This window comes from Mustela erminea, chromosome 9 (assembly GCF_009829155.1).
Source record: "Mustela erminea isolate mMusErm1 chromosome 9, mMusErm1.Pri, whole genome shotgun sequence".
Lineage (NCBI taxonomy): Eukaryota > Metazoa > Chordata > Mammalia > Carnivora > Mustelidae > Mustela > Mustela erminea.
The window spans coordinates 10,097,220-10,118,403 of NC_045622.1; the positions used below are offsets into that span (position 1 = coordinate 10,097,220).

Here is a 21,184-nt window from a genome sequence, read left to right on the forward strand (position 1 = left end):
CAGCTTGAGTCCAGTCAGAGGAATCCAGCTTCTGCTCAGACAGTGAAGTGACTCCCATGTCACTGGGGCAGGAACGGGTGAATGACTTCACGGAGAGTAATCTCAGAGTGTGTATTCATTTTCTACTATTAATAATAAATTATCCCCAAACTCAGACTTAGCACAACAAAATCGCATTATCTGAATGAATTTCTGTGGGTCAGGAACTCAGGCAGCTCAGTTGAGTGGTTCTGGCCCAGGTCTCTCACAAGGCTAAAACTAAGTCCTTGGAAGTGGTCAGTTATTTGAAGGCTTGCTGGGGAGGAAAGATCTGCTTCCAAGACGGCCCATTCGCATGGCTCTTGGCAGGAGGCTTCAGCTCCTTGCCATACAGACCTTTCCATAGGGCTGCCTGAGTGTCCTGACATGGCAGATGGCATTCCCCAGAATGAGCAACCCAAGAAAGAATAAGGTGGAAGTCATGCACCTTTTCTGACCGATCCTCAGAAGTCCCGATCTGTCATTTAGGCATTGTCCAGCTGGTACACAGGTCTTCCCTATTTCATGTAGAAGGAGCTAACATAAAAGCATGAATACCAGGAGGTAGGGAGTATTGGGGGTCATCTTGGAAGTTGGCTGCCACAGATTGTAACTAAGGAAGGATTCAGAATGTGTGGATGGCAGCACCAATCTAGGGAAAGCAATCGTCACCTCTTACCACCTTCCTCTAGCTCACCAGAGAAGACTGTCCAAAAGGCAGACTTTGTGCCATTGGTCATCGAGAGAAATCTAAGCCTTCAGTTATACACACTCTCCAAAGAAAGGTGTGTATGGAAATATCTTTGCTCCTTTGTGGGGGGCTGACATCCTCTGCTTGGAACCTTAGCTGTTAGACTCTGCTTGTCAACACAATTCTCTTGTTGATCTGCCATAAATGAACTTAAGAACAAATCAGAATCCAAGAAAGGAGTGACTACTCAACCTGAGGAAGAAGACCAGGGAGGGGAACACCTGCCACGCCCTTGGAAATCTTCTATCTTCCCTAAACAGTAAAGCTTCATAATTGTTCAGAAAGAGATGCATTAATTAGGAAAGAGTCTTCACCAGTGAAGGATTCAAAGAAAAGGAGAAGAGCCAAAGAAAGGGAACAGCTTTCAGGATTGGAGAGTCCTAGGGCCAGAAACTACAATGTTGCATCCCTATCTTAAGCAAGACCATCCTTCACCCAAAACACGGATGGCACCTGCCTCTGTCATTAATGACCCCAAAAGATGAAGAGCACATGTTTGTTCTGAGGATCTTAACGTGAGGTTCTTTGGGCTTTTCAACCACGGTAGAAGAAAGGAAAGTTTCCTTGTCCTTATGCACTGCTACTTTCTCCTTATTTGGGATTTTCAATAAAAAGTGGCCTATGCCAGAAGGCATCATGTCATGTTACAATGCCAATCAGGAAGGCTCCACCTGAACAAAATGATGGGTGCTAGAAGGGTGAGGGTGGAGGATGGTCAGAATGGGTGAAGGGGAGTGGGAGATATGGGCTTCCGGTAATGGGATGAGTAAGTCATGGAGATAAAGGGTACTGCAGAGGGATTATGGTCAACAGTATTGTAATAGTGTTGTATGATGACAAGACGGCCGCTACGCTTGTGGTGAGCCCAGCATAACGTATGGACCAGTGACTAAAGCTCCTTCCTCTTGCCGAAAATGTGTAAGAGCTTCTGGCTGGGAAGTGCCAAAGACAGCAGTGCAGATAAGTGGAGAGCATAAGAAAGAAAGTAAGCTTGAATTTTGTGAAAGTTTTAAAAATGTGCTTAATTTCAGAGATGTAAAATCAGGTGTTGAGTGAATTCAAAAGGAAAGCAGCTAATGCTCCCCCTCGAGTTCCTTAATAATAATAATAACAATTACTACAGTTAAGATTTAGGTAATGCTTACTTTTGCCAGGGACTCTAAAACATCTTGTATCTATTGCCACAAGTAACCATTACAACCCAGTGATGGTATTCACGTCCCCACTTAGAGATGAGAACCCCAGGCGACAGAGGTCAGCCAATTGGCCTAAGTTAACATAGCTAGTAGGTACACAGTCTGGATTCAAATCCTGCAGGCTTGCTCCTGAGCGCTCAGGCTTAACTATGTTGTATTTTAAGGGCTTAAGAAAGGGACCAAATTCTGGTAAGTGGCATTCATAAAATTCATGGTGAGGTTTACCAATAGGCTAGAAGTCATCCAGCCTATTGGGAGGTGAGCCCCATTATCTGGTCATTTCAGTAGAGCCTAAGTGCTGTTGAATCCAACAGCACTTGGAATCTTGAAATTTGAAGATAGTGGGCAGCAGATAAAAGTTCTTTTGTTTTGTACCCAAAGAACCTGATACACAGGTCAAGGGCCTGGCCCAGGGACACCCAGGCCTCTACTGCCTCTGTCCAGCAGAAAAGCACCAAGCAGCTAGTTCTTAGGAGAGGCCTGACTTACTCCCGCATCTCTGCAAGATCCCGGGCAGGAGATCCTCTCTGCTTGCCCTGAAATCCAGCCCCTTTGTCCTGGAGATATGACAAGTTTCCATCCTGTGGCAGTGAGAAAGCAACACCAAAAGACCACAAGGTGGGCAGAAGTCTGAGTTACATCCTCTGCAACAGTTCGGTTTACCTCAAAGAGGTGAACCTTCCCCAAGGAAGCCAGCCCTTCTGTGAATCCACACCTTCTCCTGCCCTCCCTCGAACTAGCGAGACTCAGGTGACTCTGCCTCCTTCTGCTCCCGCCCCCTTTTCCTCTGTTCTCATTGCTTGCTGAGGTTCATTCCCAGTGCACTGTACCCAAAGGAGTGAGATCCAGGCACAGAACAAATTCTTAGATGGTCCTTGATGTTAAGAATCCCAAGAATTTATTGCACCCATTCTTCTCCCTCTGCTATCTCCTCCTTTCCTGGGCTCATGTGGAAAGCTTGCTGTTATTTCAGTTTATACAAGAAAGTGCCTTGTTAGTCCTATTCTCCACCCTTTCTTATTTTTCTGTTAGGTAGGTCAGAGAGGGCAATTGCTTTAGCATGGGACAGTCTGGCTTTGAGTCTCCCCCTGCATATTGGCCCTGTGACCTTGTGCAAGCCACTTACCTCTCCACACCCACCTCCACACAGAGGCAGCTCTGGGGAAAGAGGGATAACAACAGTGCCTACTTGGTAGCATTGTTGCCAGACCAAGAGTTGATATAAAAAACACACGGCAAGCGCTTGGAACAGCACCCTGCACACAGCAAGTGCACAGTAAACATTAGCTGCTAGGATGATTAGGGCAGCAGTAGAAGGATTGGTAAGCCCGGCCAATTGTCCTTCTAAGGAAGCTTGAGACGAAGCCACTTTCCCAGACCAAGGGTTCCTGGGGAACTGCTAGTGATGTTGCTCCCTGGGGTAATAGGAAGGAGAGAAGGCAATTATACAGCGTGTAACGAAAATAATTTCATTTCTAATGCCTTTCTCCCGCTGAGCCACTTAGAATCCAAACAATGACAACAAGGCAGGGGTGGAAATGAGCAGGGCAGGCACGTTCTGAAGGAGCCCAGTGATGTGTGGACAGGCCCCAGGACTCACTTTGGCTCGCAGACATCTGCAGGGGAGAGCCTTTGGGGCTATGGCTGCTGCTCTATGCTGAGCCACAGCTCCCCGGAATGCCCGGCTGCCCAGGCTGGCTATGGGCCTATTCATGTGCCCTGGGGGAATGAGTCTGCTTGACTTCACCTCTCATCCTCTGTCTGGGAGCAGGTTGACATCACTTAGAGTGCTCCAGGGAGAGCCAGAGGTCCTCCCCCCTTCCCCTACCCACCACTGTAGACAGCAAAGAATCCCCATCTCCTCTTGGAAATTGTGAACATCAGATAAAAGCAAATTGCCCAAACTGCTTCAAACTGATGTCTTATACATACGTATTTAACATCCGCCTTTTCCAGGAACCCCCAAAGAGATGGCTTCTCATTAGCTCCCATCCCCATATACTGCCCCTCACACTCTCGGGCCCCTGAGTCTGGGGCACTGCAGCAACACAGCCTCTTCCACCTAGGGGAGAGGGGAGTCCCCAGGCCCCAGTGCATCATCTCTTGCTCCTCCCTGAATGCTAGAGCCAGTGGGAGCCTCTTCTCTGCAGAGAAGCGTTCCCATATCTCCTAGGGAGAGAAGAGGCTGTGCCTCCCCAGGAGACATCCCAGCTGCCAAATGTGTTGATTTAACCCATTTATCAGGTGGAAGTGAAAGGGACAAGAAGAGGGGAAATGTATAGCAAGTTTCTCCCCTTTCTCTGGACCCAGACTAGAACAAACCCTGTGGCTGAATCTTGTAGTTTTACTCCTCCTCCCACACGGACTGACACTATAATCAAGCTATTTTCCACACCTATGCATTTAAATAATATGATTCTATTGTTTAAAAAAAATAAGAAAGCAATCTTCAATTACAATGGTGATAGGGACAGTTGAGAGGCAGGGATGTATTAATGTTGGTTTCTAACACGATTACGGTAATTTAAAAGGCTGGAGAGAGTATCAGCCTACCACCCCAAACCGGGAAATAAGCAACTTGCACAGCCTGGGTGGCTCCATGTAGTGTCCTGGAGAGCTGCAGAGCTTAGGCAGAACCCCAAAGCCGAGTCGTCTCAGGGTCATAAGAGCCCTACTGGGGGCAAGGAAAGGGAAACACAGTGCTGGATTCAGCTGAGAGCCGATATACAGCTAAAGGTTACCTACAGAGGAGCCTGGTTCAGCTCACACCAAGCTGTGCCCTTCCAGCTGCCTGCGGCTTCCAAGCATTTGCTAGATGCAGGATGCTCTCCTGCTAAGCAGAGCTCCCAGCAGGATGGAGAAGCTTTGGCTGCCAAACCCAGTCCTGGTGGCTTGGGACTGGAAAGCTTACACCACTCCTTTTTCGGAGTACTCTGGGGTTCTGACTTTATAAAACCTCAACATCGGTTCACCTGTCGTTTCTGAGGGGCCAAAACACCTTCACTGCCGGAGAGTCATACGTATTCAGCTACAAGGGTGGGAGACATGGGGGGTTGGCAGATCAGAAAACATGAGTCACTAGAAGGGGCAGCGTTGGCTCAAGGAAGTCTCATTATTTTTCCCCTCTCCCCCCACTGCAAAACCTCTCACAAACTCTGCTATTTTCACAGCCATGCTTCTTCCTCAACACCAAAATACAACTTTCACTTGCAGGGAAGATAAAGACAGCTCTTTCCAGGCCAAATCCACACGTCTTTCCCCTTATACATATACATCCCTTATACATACATTTCCCCTTATACAATAGAGACCTCAGACCAGTCTAGCTTCAGCACGTCAATCCCAGGTGAATATGAGACTACATTTTTTATGAGACCCTGAGTTCCCTTTCTTTCCTCTGGTTGAAGGAGGAACACAGGGTTTCTCTCAAGTTCAAATTCTCCTACATCATTGCATGTTCTAGATAGAGATAATCCAACCTTGTGAGTAAAGTTGGAAAACTGACTAGCCCACGAGCATCATCCCTGGCCTTATTCACCCCTACAAGCTTGCTAGCTTAAAGAGCCAAATCAATACAGCCAATATGTCACAGTGAGCAGAGCACAAGTAGCTACCAGCCTTGGGGAACATGACGTGCTACTAAGCTGAACTAATCACTCCTTGGCATTTCAGGAGCAGTTGGGTTAGCAGACCACAGTACATATATAATGAAAGACAGTAATTCCCCCAGAAGGGGTGGGCAAGAGGAACACAATGGGTTGGCCCCCAGGGGAGGGCAGTTACTATTTACACAGGTCAACATAATGCCATATTGGTGATTCCTAGAGCCCAAAAATCTGATTTAGAAATAAGAAAATACCAGGAGGATCTTGGAGGAGAGGAGATCAGGCTACACACTTTATTTCAGCAAAGGGACCGAATCCGGGGGTAGTCCCTCCATCAACAGCCCCACGCCTGAAGAACTTAACATGATAAGCAGCAGGAGGCAAGAGTCAGTTATAAAGGCCTGAATCATGCTCCCTGTAGTCAAAGTATGAACTTTCATGAGCAATGATTTCTTAACCAGCGTATACATGAATCACCCAGAAATATTGTTAAAATATACATTCCGGGTCTCAGCTTGAGGTTCTCATTCAGCAGTCCTTTAGAGAAGAACAAAAAAATATCCATTTTTATCCAGCTTCCCAGGTGATTCAAAGATAGGGAGTTCATTAAAACGAAACAACCATTAGAGAAATCCTGCTCTGGACCCATATAACAAATCAGAATCTTCCATTTCCCAGTACCTTTTATCCCCAAGCTGTGCAGAGAAGGTAGCAGGAACTGAGAATGTTTTTCAAGAGAGACCAAGGCTGGGGTTACCATGGCCCTGCCTCAGCTCTAGGTCTAACCCTCTCAAACGTCTTCCCTGTCAGATACCCAATTTCAGAGATACCTACCACCACCCATGTCCCTATCAGATATGCCAGGAATCCCGAACATCAAGCAAAGAAGTCAAATGCAGGGACCCAGCAAATCAGCCCACTAAGTTCTCTTGCAAATGGTCACATTCACCAAGGCCTCTCTTTCTGCCCACCCTCCTCAAACAGCAGCAACAGGGGAAACATGAGAAGAATGAATTCCTTTTCAAGTGGTCCTAATGCTGTGGGATGAATCAGGGACAGGCTGAATATTTGCATCCCAAGGGGAAGAATCACTGATCACCTACTTCCTGGGAAGGAGCCAGGATTAACTTGAAAGGTTTACATCCTGGTCAAAAATCCAGAAATGATCCGATCTGCCAAAGGAACTGGAGAGGGATCCTCAAAGTGCCTTGTACCTCCCCAACCTCAGGAGCCCCCAGCACAAAAAGTAGTGGGGTGCCAGGTGGGGCAGCATCACTCGCTCAGATAGCTTCCCTGTGGCTGAGAGAAGGGCCTGTCCCTACGGAGCTGTGAGCTGCGGCGCTGTGACTTGTGTCCATGGCGAAGCCTGTTGTGTAGACGCACACGCACTCTCTTACCTCTGTTCTTCAAGAGGAACCACTCACAGGCCGCCTGTGCAGACAGGGATGGGGACGCGCTCCCTCTGGCTCTTAGAGCTGCCTCTTGTCTCCGCACATGACCCTCTCGAAGCTCTTGGTCCATTCCACAATTAAGCAGTCACCCTCCGCTACTGCCCCAAACGTCACCCCCATTCCAAGCCTCCCCACTCTACAGGATCTCGGAGAGACGGCGAAGTAGAAGGTATATTCAGTACCAAGGACAGCGGCACACCGGGAGTGTGAGAGTACAGGCAGAATCGGCCTCTTCCCTTGGGTCTGTCCTCAGAAACGGAAAAAAGTCAAAGGTCCCGCAAATGTAGACTTGCCAAGAACAACCCTTCTCCCTCCGAGGCAATCAGAAACTCTGGCCGCGCGCCCTGGGGTCCCGGGTGGAAAGTGCCCTCCCGAGACCATCGGGAACCGGCCGCCCTGTGAAGCCTCAGCTCGGCAGGGCTGGCTCTAGGCGCTCCGCGAGGAGGCTGTCCCGGCACCGCCCGCCCATGCCCGGAGCGAGGATTCCCGCCCCGGCCGCGCAAGGGACGCCAAGAGGGAGGCAGAGGGAGGCAGAGGGCATGGCAGTGCTGTGTTCCTGTCGCCCCCTCTCCGTGGTCCAACGGAGAGGTTCTCTGTGGAGAACCGGGTAGGTCCCCGGCAGACGGCAACAGAGTGGCCGGACAAACTTCTGCTCCCAGTTGCGCCACCCTCCGAGCTCCCTCCTCCTCTCCCTGCGACTGCCTGGGTCCTGGCCCCCTGTCGCTCTGTCCTGCACGCGCTTACCTTCAAGCCATAGGGCGCCCGGGGGCAGAGACGGCGCCGGCTGCTCGAGGCTTCCAGCTCCCGCCGCATCCACGCGCGGCCGCCCCTCTGGCAGCCGTCCGGGCCGCCGCTCTCCTCGGCGGGTCGCTGACTCCCGGCCCCGCCGCGCGGTTCAGAGCCCCGGCGGGCAGGGGCTTGGCCGGCTCCTGCCCGCGGGGAGCAGTGGACCGGCCGCGGCGGGGCGGGGCGGGGCCGGGCACGGGGCGGCCGTGCGGCGCAGGGACAAGGAGCGGAGGCGGCGCGGTGCGCGCGGGAGGCGGCCGGTTACTGCACTGAAGCTGGACAGCTTCGCCGGGCCGGAGCACCTAGCGAGGGAGGAGGGGCGGGGCCGCCTGGCCACGGGGCGCCCCCTGGGCCCCGCCCCTGGGCCCCGCCCCTGGGCCAGGCCCCGCCCCACCCCACTGCACACGGGTGTGTGGGCTCTGTACGCCGGGCCTGCGGGGAGCAGCGGGCAGGCAGGGGATGGAGTCAGCCCTGGCTTCGAGGCAGATGGGAGCCTAGGCGGAAACTGATTGGTCACTGCCCATTGCGCTCGCCCCTTATCCCCAAAGTGAGACCCTGTAAATTTAGGGCTGCCGGTGACCAAGCATCCTCATCGTGGCTTGTCATTTCCCTCTGAGAAGTCAGAGGATAATGGTTGGGGGAGGTACCGCCCATCCAGGGAGTAGTGTAAGGAGGAGCAGTCAGTGTTGGTTTACAGACTTCCGGTCTTGGAACCCCTGGGGTCAGTTCTGTTTGTTGCTTGACTCTTTCAGGGGAAAGCCTGCTTGGAGTTGACCTGAAGTGAAAATTCAAAAAAGGACCTCTAGGGTTCCAGCTCGCCCCTGACTCCAAAGGGAGGTGGAGTCTTCAGCAATCAGTTTTTGACTGTCCTTCCTTTGCCAAACGCTGTGTCAGATCCCCGGGTCACAGAGAGGAATAAAACCAGGTCCCTGCTCTCATGCAGAGGAGACCTCCAGGAAACATACCACAGCACCACAGCACCTGCGGTGCTAGGTGCTAGGGGGCACAAGCAAGGAAACCTCATGGGAACTGGAGCTGAAAAAGCAATACCCTTTCCCACGGGGGTCGGAGGGAGAAGGCGGCACTGCTTTCCAGGCAGAGGGAACAGCATGGGGAAAGAACTGGGCATAGCAGGGGGTCAGTCCATCCCTGCTGGAGTCAAGCCACTCTGAGCCACAAAGATTAGGTTTGATCACAGAAGGGACTGTGCACTCCTCTAACTCCCCACCCTCATCACTCTAGAAGGGGAAACTGAGTTGCAGAGAACTGGAGTGCCTTTCCAGATTCCACAGAGATCCAGAGCTGGGCCAGTCTCCCATGTACAACGTGCCCATCAGCACTTTCCCCAAATACAGCCATCTCTGGAGGCAACTGGGGAAAGGCAGGAGCTATAAGTGGACGCCTGGCACCTCTTCCCCTGCTCCTTGCCTTTGCACTCTCCTGTGGATCTGGCCTGGCTCCCATCCATGCAGGGTTGATAGGGAGAAATTCTAGCAATCAGGATTACCAGTATTTTGCTCTATTTGCATTTAAAACAATGAAACATTGCAGATAGTCTTGAAATTTCGGTGTTTCCCCTTGGCTACCCCTAGGCCATTTGTTTCCAGGTTTAATCCACCTAAAGAAGGACATGGTCCCTTCTAGCTCAGCACCTTTCTATTCAGGGAAGCTATCCAGCAGACAGCCACCCTTCTCCTGACTAGTCAAAGGACCCAGACTGGTGTCCTGCCTCTGTCCCATAGCAGTTTTGTGACCTTGGCTAACAAGTAGCTTACCATCCCTGAGTCTCACTTTCTCCATCTTTACATTGGGGCTGAGAAGGCAATTCTCTCTGGGCAGCATTGAGGATAACAGATGAGGAAGTGTTAGACAAACTGTAATCTGGGCACCCCCTGGCTGTTCATGGGTGGGGTGTGGATGGGGGGTAGAATAGCCTTGCTCCCTTGGGAGGCAGAAGGAGAGAACATGACCTCCATTGGGTGTGCCAACCCAAGGGCACCCTAGCTCCCTACTCCTGCTTTTACCCCAGTCTTGCATGGCTGAGTGGATTTCATGCTGGCTGTGAGTGAGACGGATGGATCTTTCAGTTTTCAATTAGCAAACGCCTCGCTCTTTAAACAAGCGGCACAGCAAACAGATGCACTGAGTGATTGATGACAGGGAGCATCTGCGGCCAAGCGGCAGGCAGCTTCCTGTAGGCTCCCGCTTTCCAGGCTGCCAAGGCCCTCTGGAGGTCATTTGCCACCTCCCCTGCCTCCAGGCAGAACTGTACCCAGTCCAAGTAGGCCAGGCAGGGGCAGGGTAGCCCTTTTCCTTCCAGCCTTCCTGGAAAAGGGGACACATGAGTCTTTTTGACATTCTCATCTGTATGTCCCTGAACCTCGGTCAAGAAATTCTTCCTGATGCGCTCCGTAAATCTTTATACCTTTTTATTGTTGAAGGTGCTCAGCCAGTGGTTACTAATGGGTGTTAGGGGTAGAAGATGGGTTCAGGCAGGCGGTGGTTTTGCTGGCCCATGGTAATGAGAAAACAAAGGCCAGAGTCAACAGAGAATGAGGGAGATCTAGATCTTTCCCATATGCTCCAAGAGCTACCTCTGAGGTAGACAATAAGATCTGGCTGGAGCTTGGAAGGAGAGTATCTTGCCAGGCTCTGTCAAACTATGATGTGCCCACACCTTGGCACAGTCACCCTTCTGAAAAACATTCCACAGAAAGCAAGGGGAATGCCATAATGGGGTGGTGGGGTCAGAAGCAGAACAGAACTGGAGTCACATGGGACTTTGTTCACGTCCAAACTCCCGTATCTTGCAGAAGCTCTGAATAGCTCTGAGCCTTAGTTTGCTCAGCTGTAAAATGGGGCTAGAGATCCATATTGCAGTGTTAGCATGAAGATTAAGGGGGGATGACAATGAGTACATCCTGATGCTTCATCCATGTTGCCCATTTTCCCATCTTACAGAAAACTTGAGCTAGAGAAGCACTGAAGGGAATGCAGACACCCTCTATGAGGTGTTCCAATTCTAGATTTCCTAACTTAGCTCACAGATGAACCCTAAACTCCCAGAAATTTCTTCTTCTCTCATCCTCCCCTCTTTTGTCACTTAATTTTTAAGCCATTTGCAAATAACTCTGAGAACAATAAAGTGGCAATCCTTCTGGATCAGAGGAGGTGTTGAGCAAAAAGAAAATAAACTCAAGGGGCAGGGATCTCAGTCACCGATGCTGCTGAGAGCCCCAGGCCCACATGTGAGTGATCCAGTGAGAGAGGCTAGGGTAACTGAGGAAGGGTGAGGAAGGACAGGATCCTCTAAAGAGGACAGAGGTTCAGGTAACTGTCTCTGACCAAGGCAGGAGAGCAGAGGGAGTTACTTCAGAGTGTTGACCTCTGCCTGTGTAGTCACCCTTAGAGGATGACGGCCTCACTGGAAGACATACTGGGTTTGTCCACATCCATGCGAAGTGGACATGTGTAGACAATCTTTGCATTCTCCTATTTGGGAAGAGTAAAGAACACAGGTGTGACCCACTTTAAGAAAGTCTATTCTAAAATTCTTCAGAATTACAAAATAGAGAAAGTGTAAATGTCCATCTTATAAACTTAATTGCTTGATGGGAATAGGTCATAAAAATACACACTTATTTGCACACTCATATTCAGAGTGTGCATTATTCACAGGTGCCAAAAGGTAGAAGCAACCCAAGTGTGCACTGAACGGTGAGTAGATGACCAAATGTGGTCTGTGCGTACAATGAAATACCCTGGCTACAAAGTGCAGGTTTTCAGCACTTGGAGAGAAATCAGGAAGTATCAGAAGGGTGTGTTTATTTCCTTTTTCCCCGGCCACCTCCTCTGAGCCAGAAGGACTGCCACCTTATCATTTTCAGAGGCGTTGCAAAAGGAGTAAGAACAATCCTTTCATTTGCAACAAGGTGCATGAATCCTGAGGGCATTGTGCAAAGTAAAACTGTCCAGTCACAAAAGGACAAATACTGTATGATTCCACTTATGTAGGGTACCTAAAGAAGTCAGAGTGGGGTGCCTGTTGCCAGGGGCTGGAGGGAAAGGTAAATAGGGAGTTTGTATTTAAAAGCAACAGAGTTTTGGGGTACCTGGATGGTTCAGATGGTTAAGGGTCTGCCTTTGGCTCAGGTCATGATCCCAAGGTACTGGGATCGAGTCCCGCATTGGGCTCCTTTCTCAGCAGGGAGTCTGCTTCTCCCTTTCCCTCTGCTGTTCCCCTTGCTTTTGCGCGTGTGTGTGTGCTTGCGCTCTCTCTCTCTCTCTCTCTCTCTCTCTCTGTCAAATAAATAAAAAAATAAATCTTTTTGTTTCTTTCTTTCTTTCTTTTTTTAAAGGTACAGAGTTTCAGACTGAGGAAACAAAAAAGTTCCACAGGTGGATAGTGATGGATGGGCGCACAACAAGGTGAATGTACATGATGCCATTGACCTACACACTTAATAACAGTTAAAATGGTAAATTTTGTGGTGCATATTTTACTGCAATAAAAAATACAGAAACCTAGTGTTTCAGTGGCCACTATAGTTGCTTTGTGTGAAAACAAACAAAACATCTTGAAATGGTAGATAGGTGTAAAGTGACTGAACTTAGAAAACAACCCATCTGTATAGAACTTCTGAAGCTGTATTTGCGGAAACACAATTGGTACAGCCTTGGATTCCTTCAGCCTTTTCTGTAGCTATTAAAGCACTATCTCATCAGTGGTCTCATTTACCTCCCAGTAGCCTTGTGATTTCTAGAAGATCACTAATTTCGGAGAGCCCTGAGAGGGTTCTTAAAGTTCCCAGCTTCCAGAAGATGGGAGCAGACCATGGAATTTGGATGACACTTTTCCAATAGTTTGAAATGCAAGGACCATTCCACCATTCAGGTTTTGAATGGAGTGGTGCAGCTCAGGGAAAGCTCTCGATAGTGAAGAAAAGCTCAATCCAGGCTTTCCGCATAGAGGGTGAGCCAATCAGGAGCCAAGGTATTTTTAGTCTCTAAGCCAAATGGCAGCATTTGGGATTCTCTTCTTCATGAGCTGCTCTCCTGCTTGTGTTCGCTGTGGCTGAGGACTGAACTGGCTGCTCACATACTCCCAGCCTCTGAGGCAGTCGGGGTATCTGGCAGGAACAAATAATTTGGGCTATTTAAGCAGAAAAGGAATTTCAGCGAAAATATCGTCATAGCTCACAGAATCACAGGGGAAATTAGAGAACCAAGGTTCTAAAACAGCCAGGAACAAAAGAGCTAGATGCTATAAGGTCTTCACCTGAAATGGAGCCCACGCTGCAGTCCAGTGGGAGAGCTCAGTTAGCACAAGTAAACACAGCTCACCAGCCGGCCAGGCCATGGCGGCTGGCAGCACACCCTGGCGTCCCCCTGGCCCTCTATTACGCTGCTTCTGGAAACTGAAAGTTGTGGCTACTGGTGCAGCCTCCGGAAAGGATGTTCCCCTCTCCCTGCTTCTCTGAGTCACTGGCTCTTGAGTCAAAATCTGGGGCATCTGCCTGTCATGAACCAACCAAGAACCACACAGCGGGTGGTCCTCTAACTTAGCAAAAAACAAAGGCTTGCCGAACCAAGCAACAGTCATCCCCACATCCCAGATCAAAGGAAGAAAGAAACCAGAGTCCTGTGTCCATCCCAGTTTCCAAATGCCACAGAGAACTGTCCCCTCTCCACACTCGCTACCACCACTCCAATCCAGGTCCCCACCATTCTCTCAGGCAGATTATGACCAAAGCCTTCTCCCCACCTCCCAGCTCCAACCCATTTTCCACACTGCACAAGAAGGCTGTTCTAACACATAGATCTGATCCTGTCGTCCTTGCTTAAAACCCCCAAAGCCCATTGTCTTTGAGATGAATTCTAATTCTCTTAAAGTGCATTCGAAGTCTGCCATATCTGTCCCTTACCTCTGTCCCAGCCTTATCTCTGCTAGCATCCCCTCTGAAGTATATGATCACTGAGTGAAAACATGAGTTGGGGAAAGTGTCACAGAGATGATCTGTTCCAGAGTTTCGCAAATGTCAGTCCTTAAATTGGACACCATAGAAAGATCTGGGAAATGAAGAGAAAAAAAATACAGATTTGACCTACTAGGTCAGAATTTAGGGGGTAGGGGCTAGGGGTCCATATTTCTAAAACACCAACCAGGTGGGGAGACACTAACTTAATCCAAATCCCTCCTTTTGTACATGTGGGGGCTGAGGCCTAGACAGGTGAGACACTAAGGAAAGCCAGTTTGTTGTTATAATGAAACAAGACTCGTAGCAGAGTTACCCTGACACATTTAGTGTTATATGTATCATTACTGTGCCACATGGTAATTAGGCATGAAGAGAGGGTAAGTTATTCAGAGAGAGGACTATTATTACAGTTATAGAAACCAAGTGTTTGGGGTCCACCTGGGAAGAAGGGAAAGGGGCCATTGGGAAAGACGGAGGGGCTTCTGTGAGGTCCCATAGAGGGTCTCCAGGTCTGCCACCTGGGCTCTGACAAATCTGATGGCAGGTGGGTCTGCCCACAGATTTGGGGAGCTGGTCCGGGGAGCTAGGCTGCGGGCCAGTGATTTAAGACAAGCCTGTAAAGACTGGAGAAAGCCAAAACAGCACCTGGCCCCTTCTTCCAGTGAGGGAAGCAACGGAAGAGGGAGGAGAAGCAATACAGACCTGAGGTCCTCCTGCTGCAGGAACACACTGAGAGATGGACTTAAAGAAATGCCTTTTTCAGGCAGAAACATCGTCCTCACACATCAGAATTGCCCATTGTGTTCTAGATGCATGTTCCTGGTTCAAGTCCAGGGTCATGCCCACAGGGCTCCCTTCATCTGTAATGCCTGACCCACAGACCTGCCCTACCCCCTTGCTGGTCTTTCCAGGCCCTGCTCAGCCAGTTGTGCTCTGGTCTGGCTTCTCTCTGCTTCTGCCTCTACCTTTGTCTCTGTTTCCCTCCTGCTAATCGCTCCCCTCTAACCCTTGGTCCCTCCAGGCCCCTCCAGTGAAAACGGAGCCCCATTATCACAAGTCCTGAGAGGCTACATTATCCTTTCTGGTTTCTCTACACTCCAGCTCCACTTTCCTAACAGTCTTCTTTACCAAACTCTTCTTGAATTACCCCATTTGAGCGTGTGATCTGTCTCCTGCCAAGACTCAGACTGATAGAACACCTGAAGTAAAAACCCAGGGTTCAGGACAGGGGCTGTGGAGAGCAAGACAAGGTAAGGGAACCCAGTCATAGTCAGGAATGAGAACCAAGGGCAGACCCCCATGGGACTAAACAATGCTGCAGGTTCTGGAAAGCTCAGTAGAGGAGAAAACAGTTCAAACTAATTTAAGTAGAGAGCATCTTCAAGGCTATCAAAGAATTTGACTCTACCTTTGGTGTCCACCATCCAATCCTGCTCCCCCTTTGAGAGACTCTTCCATGGGATTACCAGCCATAGGGTCTCACCCATAGCCTACAGGAGAGGAGGGATCTTTCCTCTCCCCACCTCCTGGCAGGCAGGGCATTGACATGGGACCTGGGTTCAGCCAGTTGCATGCTCTCATCTCCACTCTGACCCTGGAGCCCTTACTCTACAGTGAAAAATCTCTAGGAGTTCTTCGTGGGGTAGCTGGGGTGTCCCGCAGTGGCTGCTTGGATGCCTTAGATAGACAGCTCCTGCTAAAGGATACCATGTCTCCTTCCTTCCTCTCATCACAGCTGCCTTGGTGACTGCCCATCTTCTGAGTTGAGGTCTTTGTTCTGAGAGCCCACCATTCTCCTCTACTCAATTTCCTAACCTGCTGAAGCTAGCCAGGACACATTTCTATTGACTACATCAAGGACCCTCACATGTGACTAGCCTAGAGCTCCCTAAAAGGCCTCAGACGGGATGCTCTGAGCAGAAATAAGGCTGGCCTCAACAGGGGTCTTCACGCTCCTATACCAGCCCATGATAATCCACAGCCCAATGTACTATACCTCTGGCTCATGCCAGGTGACTCCCAGTTTCCTTTCTTTGGCTGCAAGTGTGAAAGCCAAGTGTGAAAGCCAAGTGTGAAAGCCAAGACAGGAGAGACCCTTGGAGTCTACCACTGACTCTTTCCCAGTCACCTCACCTCCATCCCTAAGACATCCCCTCTCTGGTTTCTCCAGCTCCATGGCTCACTGCCAATCTCCCCCATCATGCTCATCATCCTTGGGGCTTTTGGCCTCCAGGCCACTCTAATCTCCCCCCACCACTACCTTCCTTTTTGATGTGGACATTCCAGTCCCCTCTCCTCTCAAATCAACTAAGAATAAGTTGGTATTTTGCAACTTTAAAAAAACTGGAAGAAAACCAAACACAGACCAAATGGAAAATAATGAAAAGGCCAAGCAAGACACATCCTGTTTGTCGAGCACACAGGCTTCATCCCAGGGTTATTGAAGGCTCACCTTGGGTCACCTTGGCCCATACAGGCTTGGAAATATCTCCAGGGTCACCCTCGCCCCGGGCTCTCAGTGGCTTCTAGAATTGGCTTCCTTGCCTCTCTATTCTATGGGGCCTCACCAAACGTGACTGGGCTGTTTTCACCACACCTGTACTCCTGTCACTGGAGAGAGTGGAGACTTGCCACTAGACCCTGAGATTCCTCATGTATTCCCTGGGATCCAGGCTATTCCGTCCTTATCTTTCTCCACCAGAGAGTTATCTAAGACTATGAGAAACCCATCCTTGCCCCAGATCCAAGTCTAAATGTGCCAGTCACCATTTGGGAAAGAAGGAAGCAAACACCTCCCGGGGACTTGCCCTGCGGCTGGTCCTGTGGTGCACACAATGGCATTTCACTTCATCTTCCCAACACTCAGATCCCCCACATGGTGAAAGGGGCTCTGGAAGTGCCAGAAGAGAGAGAACCGGATTCAAAGACCTCAAACCCCACGCCCAGAGCTTGCTCATGCATGTCCTCACCGACCGTCTACACCAGGAAAGGCAAAGAGGCTTTGTCTCTGATACCAGCTCGGATCAACTTTGGAGCTGCCTGGAGCATGCGGTGAGGAGGATGAAGCCATGTCTGCGCTCAATGGGAAAGAGGATCATGAGGAGTGAGAGATGTGGGGAGAACTGGAGAGGGTGACCGCAAAGCAGAGGTCACCAAGCTGCTGCCCTTGATCCAAGCCATTTTTGTGACAGGTGCCACTGTAGCCAAAACATCTCATGCCACATGGACGAGCATGTCTCTTCTCAGGGCTTCAAGTCTCAGCTCTGCTCCTGACCGGCCCTGGGACTATAGGCAAGTCACTATACCCTGTTGAGCCCCAGTTGTGCTGTCGGTAAAATCTAGCGGAGTATGACGCTTACTTACCTCCAAGACGTCAGGAATCATCAGCTGTCTTAATGCGTGTGAATCCCTAGTACAGTGCCGTCCGCACAGTAAGCCCCTGACAGCGAGGACTAGTTGTTTAAGTTGCTACTGTTGTTGGCCATCATGCTCTCAAGCAGCAGTGCCCACACGGGTGCACATACGAGCTCCTTGGTTCCACTATCTGCCAAGATAAAAAATGCCCAGTTTGCTCCAAGTCTTCGAAAACTCTCAGGTGGCCCACGCTTGCCTTCAAGTGCCGCTGGTTCTGTGGCAGTCAGCACGGGGTCTGTGTTTACCCTGAAGTCCCATTCCTTTCCAGTCTACTGTCAGACATTTCAAATCCTCCCGGGGGCTCCCCACCTTGTTACTATGATTACATGTCCTGATTATTTCATCAAGTTCCTTTTCGTACAGAGGCTAGTAAATGCCCGGTAGAACATGGGAGCTAATTATCATCTTAATTGGAGAGAATGACCTGGTAAATAAAATTGTGTAATTTAATTAATTATCAAGGTGTGTCCTATAAAGGTTAATGAGAAATCAAAACCCATAGCCAAAGGTTTTGACATTTCTGGGCAGAGAATTCCCAAGCTTTGGAAGCAAGAGGGGTCAGCGTCTATGGCATAGCAAAGTACTTTTCCTTGCGTGGGCCAGAAGATTAGATCCATTGCCCTTTCTAATAGGGGAGATGGTGGCTCATAGATCCAGTCTGGGTTACTGTTTGTTTGGTTCGCTTTCGGGTTTTTTTGTTTGGTTGGTTTTGTTTTTTACATTATTCCTTTTATTAAGCATTTTTTAAGCCTTTATTATGAGTTAGGACCGCCCATCCTCCAAGGATATTTATTGTTTTTCCCACATGGTGAGTGTCCTGGGAATAAATTCTCCTGGCTTGGAACGCCCTCTTTCCAGAAACACCTGGCAGTTTCTGTCCGCAGCAGATTGGCCTTGCCTCACGTCCACGCTGTCTTTGCCTTGTGCGGGTCTCCCCTCTCCCCTGTCTTGGGCTTCCTCTGTGGCAAAGGGATCTCCATGGTTTCCTGTAGAACCCACTCCCGTAAACAAACTTGCCTATTGCCTTCATGGAAACCTGGCTCTTGCCCCAAATGCTGCTTCCCCTGCAGGTTTCTCCATCAAGAATTGCGATTTTTTCCACAACCCAGAAACGTCTCTGTCAGCAGGTGGGGATGGCCTTCTCCATGCTCCCTGGCACAGCCTGTCCTCCGGGAGCCCGTGTCCCTACCCCGTCGCCCCCCTGTCGTCTCCAGGCCCTGGCGACTTCCGGCCTTACAGTCCCCTCCATCCCCAGTTCTGCGGCGACACCGGGCGCTCCCGGTCACCTGCCTCCCAGGGCTGGGACACCTCGGCTGTAGGTGGTGTCGGCCGCCTCCTCTCAACCGCAGCCCTCCCGGCCACGGCCAGGATCTAGTCAGCAGCTCACAGGGCTCTCGCACAAGCACTCTGTCGGACTTGGCCTTCTCAGCTCTAGCCTGTCCCTCCGCTGCTGGGCCCCTTCCCAGCCTCCGCCCTGTCGGCCTGTCTTGCTGCCGGCATACGCACCGTGTCAGCCTCCGCTCTCTCCGCCCCCTTCTCGGTCTAGCCCGGACTCCACGGTGTCTGCTCCGAGCTGCTCTCTGGCGGGTAGTTTATTCCCTGTCAGCCCCAGGCCGCAGGTTACCCACCTTACCCGTGACGCCCGCATGCTCCGCGGTGCGCACGCCTCTCTCTGATTGGCTCGCAGCTGCTTCCGGCCCGCTGGCTGCCGTGGTGCACTGTGGGCAGAGGATACGCCCCCCGCCCGCGGACGGCGAGAAGCGGACTGCTGTGGGCCGGAGTGACCGTGGGCAGGAGTGATGACGTGCCTGCTCCCAGCCAAGGCGTTAAGAGGCGGTCGTGTTTCCTTCCGCTTCAGCCTCTGCCGGCAAGCAGCACGAGGAGAACACGCCCTGGCCAGCTGACGGGCCCGAGGCGGCTGGGAGGCACATGGAGCCGACCCGAATATGCACACCTCCAGCGGGATGCACAGCCAGACACACGAGTGAGTCAAATGTTTGAGAAATGTTTGTTCTCACCATAAGCCGCTGAGATTAGGTGTTGTTTATTATACCCCGTGATTGCAGCAATACTGGACGGAACCTATCCCCTGTATCTTAATCTGCTTCCTTCCGTCCAGACCTTTCCATCCTTGGTTAAACACGCTGAAGTCTCTCCCATCTAACAGAACAAACCCCCAGTCCGTGTGTCTTCTTCTAGTGATTGCCCTTCTCAGCTGTACTCTTCTCAAGGTGCTCGAAAGAAGTGTCTCTTAGCACTGGTCCCAGGACCTACCTCTTGTTCTTGCTTCTTCTTATTGTGGTCTGGCTTGCTCCCACTACTGCCCCGAATCTGCTTTCCCAGGGTTCTTGTTTTGTTTTGTTTTGTTTTGTTTTCAGCAAATACTGAGTGCTACCCATGCTGCAGCTGGACATCAGGGACATGAGTAGGAAAAGGTGGGGATGGGCTCTGTCAGCCTCATGAAGCTCATGGTCTTGGGGTACAGGGACAAGAAACCAGATGACAACAACCAGAGGGCAGGTTCCTGTGCATCATTTTATCGCCCCCCACCCCGGGGCTTGTGGTAGGAATTTGGTAAATGTTTGGTAATACAGAAAAATTAACTGAACAAGATATGGAGGAATTAATAAGACATTCACAAGTGAACCATGAGAAGTACAAAGCAGAATGTTACTTGCTGAGTTCCCTAAAAGACTATTATTGATAATTGAGTGTTATCACAAAACTAGCCTTTGGGTAATGTCTAATTTAACATCAGCTGCATGGTTGGTGCTTCATAACTGCTTGTTGAATATATGTAGGGTTTGGTAACTTAAGGGACTTAAATTACAATATTTTATAATCCTTACAACATCTCATTGGAGAAAAAAAAGACAAAAACAACCCTGAATTTCTTAAAGGTTAAGTAAATTTCCCGAGGTCAGTCAACCTGTAAGTAGTGAAGTCACTACTTACTACTTGGATCTTAGGGCTTCGGGGGGTGGGGGGGGTGGGGGGTGGGGGTTGGGCAGAGTTTGTGCTCTTTCCCTGTTACTCATCAAGTAACATTCCATTCTGTGCTTCTCATGTTTCACCTGTGAAGGTCTTGTTAACACTTCCGTATTTTGTAATTAACTCTTCAGTATTGCCAAATATTTATCAAAGTCCTACTACAAGCCTGATGGCAATAAAATGCTGAACAGACAGCAGATCCTGTGCTCTTTCCCTGAAGTCCATAGAGTCCATCTGTAAATGAAGTGCGGGGTTGGCCTCCACACAGGGGACACCTGAGCTGGTGTCAGATGGGCTATGACAGATGGGTCACATTTGGATAGACTCAAAGCAGTATGGAGAAGAAATTCTTGGGGAAAGGACCAGCATTAACACAGGAATGGAAAGGGGATGGCATCCTGCTTTCAAGGGACGGAAAAGAGAAGGTCTGCTGTAGGTGGTTCCATGGCTGGGGAAACATCCTTTCCAAGGGTCAGCTTGAACTCCAAGAGCTGACTCTGAATGGCAACTCTTTGGCTGTAATAACTGCATATCAAATGGTTGTAGATCACAAGCATCTAGGGCAAGAAGGAAACATCATAACTAAAACAAGGATTGCGATCAGAGGGAAGAGAGGACACCACAAGCTTCTCTGCCCTCAACCACACAAGGCTCCATAAGACACTGGCAGATGTGCACAATGCTAGATGTGTCTGTGCGCACATAACCCAGTGGGGTAGCTTCGTAGGACCAGCAGAAGATGCCTGTTTCCTAGGCAAAGCTGTGTGACTCATTGGAGTTCATAAGGCCTTGAATAAAATTCAGTGTAAAGTTTTGAGCTTAACTGTTTGCAAATCCTCCAATGGGTATAAAACTTCAGTTATGCAAGGTGAGTAAGAATTGGAGACATTGGTGAGAAGCCGGTGCCGCCTGGGGCTGGGAATGGCCACGTGCATGTGGGGGGACAGTCTGAATGAGGCTGCAGAATTAGTTGAAACCCCTAAGGGTTAAAATT

The 21,184-nt window shown here is 50.0% G+C and overlaps 1 protein-coding gene across 4 annotated transcripts in view; it reads right to left on the bottom strand.

The window, feature by feature from the left end:
• The window catches only part of DRD2 (dopamine receptor D2), a 70,636-nt gene extending 51,787 nt beyond the window's left edge, over positions 1–18,849 (bottom strand). For 2 of the 4 annotated variants that reach the window (XM_032359950.1, XM_032359945.1), the window contains exons 1-2: positions 18,706–18,849; positions 17,145–17,329 (exon numbers count right to left, since the gene is read on the bottom strand). The gene's annotated coding sequence lies outside the window, so the exon portion shown is untranslated. Of the gene's footprint in view, positions 1–7,765; positions 8,105–17,144; positions 17,330–18,705 lie in introns of those variants that run through there. The other 2 variants (XM_032359946.1, XM_032359947.1) reach the window with 2 other exon arrangements.
• Between the last annotated feature and the right edge of the window lie 2,335 nt (positions 18,850–21,184).